The sequence below is a fragment of the Chrysochloris asiatica genome, unplaced genomic scaffold (genome assembly GCF_000296735.1).
Source record: "Chrysochloris asiatica unplaced genomic scaffold, ChrAsi1.0 scaffold00005, whole genome shotgun sequence".
Taxonomy (NCBI): domain Eukaryota; kingdom Metazoa; phylum Chordata; class Mammalia; order Afrosoricida; family Chrysochloridae; genus Chrysochloris; species Chrysochloris asiatica.
Window position 1 is genome coordinate 13,895,322 of NW_006408523.1, and position 10,932 is coordinate 13,906,253.

A 10,932-nucleotide genomic window follows, 5' to 3' on the forward strand; every position below is an offset into this window, starting at 1 on the left:
ATATCACAGTCATGCTCACTGCCGGCACCCTCTCCATACTGACCAGCCAAAGAAAAGACTAGCCAAACCCAAGTAGTAAGAAAGTCTGCCCAGGCTTGAATGACGCTCCATTGGCCCAGACTTCAGTATAAAGACCCACACTCCCTTACAAGTAACAAAAGGAAGACACATGCTGCAATCTTCGTGCATAATGAGTTTCATTTTATATGGAGAGTCACAAACATAAAAACTGCAGACTCTATTCTTGCCTCCCAATACGTCTTTTGTAGGGTAGAAGAAGCATTTTGAATCTTTCCCAAGATCGGCCACACACTCTGAAATGGCTTTATGATTCAGCTAATAAGAGCAGGTCTAAATGGACTTTTGTTATAGCGCTGTAAGATCAGCACTGGACCGCAAGGTTGATTTGAACTACAAGGACGGTGGTTCAAAGTCACCAGCTGCTTCTTGGAAACCCTATACAGGGTCGTTATAAGTCAGACTCGACTTGATGGCACTTAATAACAATAACAACAACGAAATTAGGGTTTACTAGGGGCTTTGTCAATAGAATTGGAATGATCTGAGTGTACGTTGATGTCCCGTAGTGTCTTCTTGGTGGACTTTTCACTTAGCTCCTTCCTAAGCCACAGCTGCCAAATCTGTAAAAGTGAGTTCATTTCAAAATCGTTTTCTTCCTACTATAGGATAAAGCAAGAAAAGATAACTTCATATAGAAATTAAGGAAAAACAATACAAAATTAAAGCTAATTTGAAAATATCAATCGCTGTTGTTAAGTGCCACCAAGTTGATTCCAACTCATAGCAAGCCTGTATAGGGTTCCCAAGAAGCATTTGGTGGGGTTAAACTGATGACCTTGTGGTTCACAGTCCAGTGCTGATTCTACAGTGCCACACCAGGAGTCCTGTTCTGTATTACTTCTGTCAATCTGAACTAATAAATATTTATAAAGATATTATATTATAGGGAATCAAACCCACTGCCATGAAGTTGGTTCTGATTCTTGGTCATCCTGTAGGATAGAGTACACCTGTCCCATAGGCTGTCCAAAGCCATATATCAGTATAGAAGCAGATTGCCACAGCTTTCTCCCACAAAGTGGCTGCTGTGTTCAAACTGCTGAGCTTTCAGTTAGCAGCTGACCACAAGGCCACTGTTATTGTGAGCACACTGAAATGGCCTTGAAGCAGTGTCCCCTCAGTAGCAACCTTAAAACCCGATTTTGTCTTAAATATAATTACTCAGTGGAGAAACACAGAGATCTCCGGAGAACTGATAAGACTCCATGCCTCAACTAAGGAAAGTTATGAAGTAAGCCTGGAATATCTACTTAGGATAGAAAGCAAGAGAGTTCAAAAATAAGTAAGTCATCTCAAAAAGGACAAAAGATCTTGAAGACCCTCTACTTTCTAAAGTCATGACAATGTGAACATCAGTGGGAATGAATAAAATCAATGGAAACACATTCAACTCATGAAATCCATGAGGCCATACAATCCTCAAAACAAAGAGGAAGTTGGAAAAATCAAATGTATCATCATTTGAGTCATACAGTGGTGCTGTCGGTCAGTGAGCTGGACTGCAAAGTCGGTTTGAACCGCAAGGTCGACGGTTCAAGCTCACCAGCTGCTCCTCGGAAACCCAATACAGGGTCGCTATGGGTCAGAACGGACTCAACCACACTTAACAACAACAACAACAAATCAACTCCTCATTTAAAATTTGTCAGCCTTGCACACCAACGATCACGGCAGCACTATTCACAATAGAAAAAAGATGGAGCCAGCCTAAGTGCCCATCAATGGAAGAATGGATAAACAAACTTTGGTACATCCACACAATGGAATATTGTATGAACCTTGAAGACTAACAAGGAAGCTGCAAGCCACCACATAACATGGATGAACCTTGAGGACATTATGCTGAGTGAAATTAGTCACAAAAGGTCAAATATTGCATAAAACCATTATTGTAAAAGCTTAAGAAAAGATACCTATACTAAAAGGGAAAAAAAGAAAATTTTTTGTTGGTTACTGAATGATTCAGTTACAGGGGTACAAAGAAGGTGGAATGTTATGACCTCAAAGAACAACAGGCTGCGCTCTGTGTTCTAGAACTTTCACTGGCGCATGCACTATAAATTAGAGGGGGAAACCACAAATGGCAGAAGGCTGAAAGTTAGGAGAAAGATGTTACGGTAAACCCAGGCATTAAAATTAAGAGTGCTCTAAGGAAAAAACGGAGTCCTGATAGGGCGCTATGGGCTAATGTGGCAGACTGCAAAGTCGTTTGAACTGCAAGGTTGGTGGTTCAAGCTCACCAGCTTCTCCTTGGAAACCCTATACAGGGTTGCTATGGGTTAGAATCGACTCGACGGCACTTCACAACAACAACAACAATGTTAAACTAAGGAGCTCTGGTAGCATAGTGGTTACAAGTCAGGCTATCAACCTCAAGATCAGCAGTTTGAAACTACCAGCACCCCATTCCATGGTAGAAAGATAGAGGCCTTCTGTTCCAGTAAAGATTTATAGCCTAGGAAACACTATGCAGGGTCGCTATAAGTTAGAACTAACTCCACAGCACACCACCACATTTTAGATAAAGGAGACCCAACTATCAACACGCACGGAAGCAGCAGTCAAGAAATCAAACGACGTATTGTATTAGGCAAATCTGCTGCACAAGACCTTTTTAAAGCGTTGAAGAGCAAAGATGTCAGCTTGAAGACTAAGGTGCATCTGACCCAAGCCATGGTATTTTCAATAACCTCATATGCATGTGAAAGCTGGACAGTGAAAAAGGAAGACCATAGAAGAATTGATGCTTTTGAGTTATGGTGTTGGAGGAGAATATTCAAAATGCCATGGGCTACCAAAAGAAGAAACAAATCTGTGTTGGAAGAAGTGCAGCCAGAGTGCGCCCTGGAGGCCAGGATGGCCAAACTTCATCTCTCATACTTCGGACATACTGTCAGGAGGGACCAGTCAGTGGAGAGGGCTATCATGTTTGGTAGAAAAAGAGGAAGATTCTCCCCAGCAAGATGGACTGGCAAAGTGGCAGCATGAATGGGCTTAAGAATGGCAACAACAGTGAGGTTGACCCAGGACTGGGCAGTGTTTCGCTCTGTTGTGCATAGAGTCACTATGAGTCGGTACCGATTCGATGGCACCTAACAACAACAATAACCTAGGACACGAGGAGCAAATGAAATTTGTGGCTGTAGAGTGAATCCTGTTGTTGTCAAGTGCAGTAGTCAGTTCTGCATGGGATTTTTGAGGAGCAGGTGATGGATTTTAACCACCGACCCCTGCAGTTAAACATTCTAGTTTTTTCTTCAGTGCCACAACAGATACAATTTTTAGAACATATTATTTTAAAATTAGCAGAAATAAAGGACATTTGAAGGACCAAATCGGGAACTCTAAATATGACTTAGGCATTGTTGTTGTTGTTAAGTGCTATTGTGGACCCTGTACAGGGTTTCCAAGGAGCAGCTGGTGGGTTTAAACTGGCGACCTTCTGGTTCACAGTCCAGTGCTGATCTTACAGCGCCACATCAGGAGTCTGGCTTAGGCATCAGATGTGACAGAAAGTACACATGTAGGCATACAAAAACTCAGAAAGAATATCACACACCAATCAATAATGGTAATCTCTAGGTTGAGTATTTTTATTTAATTTTGTTTACCTGTGTATTGTAACTTTCTATAATGCACATTTACTACTATTGCAATAATGCAAGTTTTTTTCTTTTTCTTCTTATTCTTTTTTGGAAAGGTTATCTTTAATTTCAAGAGGGGCCGTTAACATTACCAATCACAATGAGAATTCAATGAGTAATTGCATGCAAAGCACAGTGACTGAAATGTAATCAACAAATGTTAGCAATTTAAAAATAAAACAATAATTTATTAGGACTCTTTTAGGAAATTTCATTATTAAGAACTAAAAAAACACTATTGCACAGTATGGAAAATAGCCAGGATATCAGCAGATGTTCATGTGGGAAGAGAGCACCCAAGATATGTCTCGATTAGGCAGTGAGAGAGTGTTGTGAACCATAACATTTCTTAGAACCACAGGCCTTAATTCCAAACCCACGTGGTTAATTTTTAAATACGGTGTTGTAGTTAAGTGCCTTTGAGTAGGTTCTGACTCATGGCGACCCTGTACAGGGTGTCCGAGGAGCAGAGGGCTTTATATTTTAAAAGTATTATAGCCTGTATATTTTAGTAGTCGCTAGTCAAACACGGGGTCCTGAGCTCACAAATACGTTTCCAAAAACGAGTCCACAAGCTTTGGTGGCGTTTGGTAACAATCACGAGGGCAGTATGATGGTACCAGATTCAGAAAGCACACACATTTATTTAGACGGCAAATGCTCTTTTGAAAACCGAAGAAAGAACATTTCACACCTATTTGTGCTGACTCTTCCTGTTCCAAGCCCTTGTAACATGAGAAATACCTTCCTGGGCAATGTTTCCACAGAGGTTTTTTAATGACAAGAACTGTAAATTGAGCACAGTTGCCTGTATGTAGAGACACAGTAATATCTTTAGCTCATGAACAGAATCCCAATGAAATTCACATGAAGTGAGGGCTATGTTTTTCTCAGCAGGCACTAAATAAGTTAACATGATAAATGCCATGAAAATACAAAATATTCAGACTGGAATCAACCATCCTCCACAGAGGGCTGGGCAGGAGTAGGGTGTATGATGCCAAAGTCTTTTGACTTCGGGTCTGCATGAATTATGAATCACACTATACAGATGTTTTGTTTTAAAAATGACTATTCAACTTCATTTCATGTGGAAGGCCTAAATCTTCTTTACAGAGTCCTGGTGTAGCACTGTGAGTTAATGTGCTCCACTGTAGTCAGTGTGATCCACAAGGTCATCAGTTCAAACACCGGCTGTTCCTCGGAAACTCTATACAAGATTGCTATGAGCTGGAACTGACTCAGTGGCACTTAACAATAACAGCAAATCTCCTTTACTTCATATTCAATATAAATAACTTACACTTTCTCCATCAGCCTGCATTAACAATTCAGCCAGTGATGTAAAGATGTAAACCTTAATGGGTACCAGAAGCCCACAGCCAAGTGGAACTAGAATCTGAGACAAGATGGTATGTCCAGAGAGGACTGTTGGAGAAAATAGTGTGCTTAAACTGACCAGCACCTGAAAAGGGATCAGAACTCTGCAATCAGAAAAACAACATCCACAAAAAACAATGTAACTTTTCTCCTAAAGATCTCTAGCTGCCTTGAGTCCGCACCTAGGAGTCAGTGAGTGGTTTTGAGTGGTTTTTCTCCTAAACGCCTAGACACTGGTGTCAGTAGGATAGATTTCCACTGAAAGTGCAGTTCAATAAATAGAAAGGAATTCAGTTTCTTGTTTAACAGCGAAGTGCAATTTAATCTTCTATCTATAGAAGTGGAAAGCTGAAAGCTATTCCTGGAACCCCAAAGAATAAAGTTGAAAGCAGGGTAATTAAATACCCTCACTGTAGAATTCACTGTGACTCAAGTCAACCGTATTATTGCAAAGCACAACTGCTCGGCAGAGTTTTCTTGGCTGTCCTCTATAGAAACGATCGCCAGGACTTTATTCCACAGTGCCCCGGGGAAGTTTAAATTGCCAACTGTTAGGTTAGCAGTTTAGAGCAAACCATGCATGCAACCCAGAGTAACTTCTTGCTGTTAAGTGCCACTGAGTTGGTTTCGACTCATAGCAATCCTGCATAGGGTTTCCAAGGAGTGGCAATCCTGCATAGGGTTTCCAAGGAGTGGCTCCTGGATTTGAACTACCTACCCTGCGGGAGCCCTGGTGTGACACTGTGGGTTAATGTCCTAGACTGCAAGGCCAGTTTGAACCACAAGGTCACCTGTTCAAGCTCACCAGCTGATCCTTAGAAACTTTATACAGAGTCACTATGAGTTAAAACTGACTGGATGGCACTTAACAACAACAACAACAACTCTGCAGTTAGAATAACCCTGCTTATTCTACTGCACCACACCAGGACTCCACCCAGAGTAACTTGTTGTTAGGTGCCATCAAGTCAGTACCGAATCATAGCGACCTATGCACAACAAAATCAAACACTGCCCAGGCCTGGGCCAGCCTCACAACTGTTGAACCCACTGATGCTGCCACTTGGCCAATCCATCTCGCTGGGGGTCTTCCTCTTTATCTCTGACCCTCCACTTTACCAAACACGATACCCTTCTCCAGCGACTGGTCTCTGTTGACAATATGTCTTAAGTATGAGATACGAAGTTTGGCCATCCTGGCCTCCAAGGAGCACTCTGGCTGCACTTCTTCCAAAACAGATCTGTTTCTTCTTTTGGTAGACCATGGTACGTTGAATATTCTACTCCAACACCACAACTCAAAAGCATCAATTCTTCTATGGTTTTCCTTATTCACTGTCCAGCTTTCACATGCATATGAGGTTATTGAAAATACCATGGCTTGGGTCAGGCGCACCTTAGTCCTCAAGCTGACATCTTTGCTCTTCAACACTTTAAAAAGGTTTTGTGCAGCAGATTTGCCTAATGCAATACGTCGTCTGATTTCTTGATTGCTGCTTCCATGAGTGTTGATAGTTGATCCAAGTAGAATGAAGTCCTTGACAACTTCAATCATTTCTCCATTGATAAGAATGTTGTTTATTGGTCCAGTGGTGAGGATTTTTGTTTTCTTTACAACAAGATACAATCCATACTGAAGGCTGCTGTCTTTGATCTTCTTCAGTAAATACTTAAGTCCTCTTTACTTTCAGCAAGCAAGGTCGTATTATCTGCAGATCGCAGGTTGCTAATGAGTCTTCCTCCAATCCTTATGCCACGTTTTTCTTCATAGAACCCAGCTTCTCAGATTATTTGCTCAGCATAGAGGTTGGATAAGTTTGGTGAAAGAATACAACCCTGTCGCACATCTTTCTTAATTTTAAACCATTCAGTGTTCCCATGTTCTATTCAAACAACTGCCTCTTGGTCCATGTACAGATTCTTCATGAACACAATTAAGTGTTCTGGAATACTCATACTTCACAATGTTGTCCATAGCATGTCATGATCTACAATTGAAAGCCTTTGCATAGTCAGTAAAGCACAGGTAAGCATTCTTCTCGTATTCTCTGCTTTCAGCCAAGTCCCATCAGACATCAGCAATGATACCCCTTGTTCCATGTCCTCTTCTAAATCTGGCTTGAACCTCTGGAAGTTCTCTGTCAACATATAACGCATAATGTATAATGCAGCCGTTTCTGTATTACCTTTAGTAAAACTTTACTCACATAGGCTATCAAAGATATCGTCCAATGATTTTTGCATTCCGTTGGGTCACCTCTCTTTGGAATGGGCACAAATACGGATCTCTTCCGATCAATTGGCCAGATAATTGTCTTCCAAATTTCTTGGAATAGATGAGTGAATGCCTCCAGTGCCGCCTCACTTTCTTGAAAGAGCTCAATTTTTATTCCATCAATTCCTGGAGGCTTGTTCCTTGCCAATTCCTTCACTGCATGTTGGACTTCCTCCTTCAGTGTCATTGGCTCTTGATCATATGATACCTCTGGTTTGATCAATTTCAGATTGAAAAAGTTGGTAGAATTCTTCTATTTCATCCTCACTGACTTGATTGGTTGGTGTGCAAATTTGAATAATAGTGGTATTAACTGGGCTTCCCTGGAGGCACATGGATATTATCCTATCACAGACAAGTGTTGTACCTCATGACTGATCTAGATATGTTCTTTTTGACAATGAGATGAATGCAACACTTCAATTTGTCATTCCCAGCATAGTAAACCATGTGTTTGTCAGATTCAAAATGGCCAATACCAGTCCATTTCAGCTCACTAATGCCTAAGATATCGATGTTTATGCATTCCATTTCATTTTTGACAATTTCTAATTTTCCTACATTCATACTTCGTACATTCCATGTTCCGATTATTAATGGATGTTTACAGCAGTTGCTCTTCATTTTGAGTTGTGCCCCATCAGCAAACGAATATCCCACAGGCTTTTCTCCCACGAGCTTTACTCCATTCGCATCATCACTGTCAACTCTACTTTGAGGAGGCAGCTCTTCCCCAGTTGCATTTTGAGTGCCTTCCAACCTGAACGGCTTATTTCCTGGCATTATATCTGACAGTTTTTCTCTGCTATTCATATGGTTTTCAGTGACTAAATATTCGGAAGTAGTTTGTCACTCTTTCCTCCTAGTCTGTCTTCGTCTGGAAGCTCATCTGAAACCTGTCCACCATGGGTGACCCTGCTGGTATTTAAAATACCGGTGGCATAGCTTTCAGAATCACAGCAACTCACAAGCCACCACAGTATGACAAACTGACAGACGAGTGGTGTCAGAGTAACTTATATCCTGCTAAATTGCAGGCCAGTTCCTGTCTCTCCTGTCCCTTGTCTACAGACCCCTGACCCAAAGCACTCTGACAGTGAACTTCTCCTTACTCCTCCCTCACTTATCATCTGCTGGAGAGAAATGAGTCAACTTGGAATTGTCTCATTAAATCTTTACTTTTAAATTAATTTGATAGTGTGGAGGTCTCAACACATTGGGTCTGGATGGCCCCTGGATGTTATAATTTATTGTCAAAATGGATAATGATGGGGAGTATCTAAATACATTAGGAAGAAATTTTCAATCAGTCTTACTCAACCTTGAGCCAAATGCATTCTCTCTTTGGAAAATATTTTTTTTGAATGTCAGTTCACTTTGGTAGCCAGAAAAAACCCTACCACCACCAGAGAATAGTGTCCAGCTGTGCTAATGTAACTTCAGGAATGTGTCTGCAAAACACCAAGCACAATGGCAACAGGTATGGGATTTTATAACAAGGAGCGGAAGGGTGATAAACTGCAACCTCTTGAGACGCAGATACACAGAACCTGAAGGTGCAAAGGTAATTACAATGTAGAATTTTCAGTGACCTATAAATGGGAAGAAAGATTTATGTCTAGACGTTCCTAAGAAGGAAAAGAGGTCCAGGTTCTCAGAAGCAGGAAAAATAGGTAAGTTACACAACTGACCAATGGATGCACTTGCCTTAGGTGTATTTGAATATGCTTACTGTAGAGCTATGGTCTAGCAATAGGAAAACCATTTGCAGAAACTTAGAGAACCCTCTTGAATTCAGGCTCTGCGATGTCTACCATTCGTTCTTGTGCAACATTGATTAGTCAGGTCTAGCTAGCCCACTCCAGGCCTGTATTAAGTGGTTTATCAAACGGCACATAATTCCCACAGGGGTGATGGGTTCTGCCAATTCCTGGTTGCCTTCAAAGGCTTCACTGATTTGAGGACTGATTAAGTGGAGACAGACAATGACAACTCATTCAGAAAATGCAAAGGAGTGGGAAGAGTCTCCCACATTCAATTACTTTGACTGCTATGTTCTTACATCCAATGCTCTTTTTTGACACGGTCATGGGGATGTTTAACAGTAATCACAAACACAATATGGTCCAAACAAGACTCTCTGTTTCTAACTCTCTCCCCAATCTCTTACTTCTTGATTTTAGTTAGCACTACCAACACCTATACAGTTGCTTAAGAAAAGAATCTAAGAAGTACCCTCCACTTTCCTCAAACTCTTCCCTCTAATCCACTACCAAGATAAGTTGGCCATATCTTCAATGCATTTTCTGACTGTAACCACTTTCTTCCTCCTCCACAATTTACACTTTCTTTGCTACCATCATCTTTGCTTGGGCTAGTCCAACACCTTCCTCACTGATTCCATTTTTTCTAGTCTTTCACTCTACAATCCATATAACAGCTAGTTTCCCAAACTATAAATAAGGGTAAACCAAAAGCATGACTACTAGATTTCCAGTTCAAATACTGCTGCTACGTGCCATCAAGTCAGCTCTGAGTCAGAGACCCTACACACAACAGAACCAAGGACTGCCCAGTTCTGTGCCCTTCTCATACTTGCTTCTACATTTAAGCCCATTGCTGCTGCCACTGTGTCTATCCATTTCACTGGGACTCTTCCCCTTTTTTGTTAACCATCCACTTTACCGAGCACGAGGTCCTCTTCCAGGGACTGGATAACATGTTCTAAGTAAGAGAGACAAAGCCTTGCCATCCTGGCTTCTAGGAGCATTGTGGGTGCACTTCTTCCAGCACAGATTTATATCATCTTGCCCATGGTACTTAGAATATTCTTCTCCAACACCATAACTCAAATGTATTGATTCTTCTCCGGTCTTCCTTATTCAATACCCAGTTTTCACATACATATGAGGCAATTGAAGATACCATGGCTTGGTTCAGGTACACCTTACTCCTCAAAGTTTGCTCTTAAAAGCTTTAAAGAGGTCTTTTGCAGCAGATTTGCCTAGTGCATCAATATAGTTTGGTTTCTTGACTGTGTTGATTGTGGATCCAAACAAAATGAAGTATTTTACAACTTCAGTCTTCTCTCCGTTACTCATGATGTTATTTATTGGCCAAGTTGCAAGGATTTTCATTTTCTTTACATTGAGGTGCAATCCATACTGAACGCTGTAGTCTTTAATCTTCGTCAGTAAGTACTTTAAGTCCTCTTCACTTCCAACAAGCCAGGTTGTGCCATCTGTATATTGCAAGCTGTTAATGAGTCTTCCTCCAAACCTGATGTCACGTTCTTATCTATGTAATCCATATAATTTGCTCAATGTATAGATTGAGTAAGTGTGGTGAAAGGCACACACCTTTCCTGATTTTAAAACATTCAGCACCCCCTCGTTCTGTTCTAATGACTGCCTCTTGGTCTATGTACAGGTTCCTCATGAGCACAACTAAGTGTTCTGAAATACCCATTCTTTACAATATCCATAGTTTATCATGATCCACACAGTTGAAAGTCTTTGTGTACTCAATAAAGCCCAAGTAACCATCTTTCTG

The 10,932-nt window shown here is 41.1% G+C and overlaps 1 protein-coding gene across 1 annotated transcript in view; it reads right to left on the reverse strand.

Moving 5' to 3' along the window:
- FARP1 (FERM, RhoGEF (ARHGEF) and pleckstrin domain protein 1 (chondrocyte-derived)) overlaps positions 1 to 10,932 on the reverse strand; it is a 307,399-nt gene that overhangs the window by 96,465 nt on the left and 200,002 nt on the right. The gene's annotated exons all lie outside the window — the stretch shown is intronic.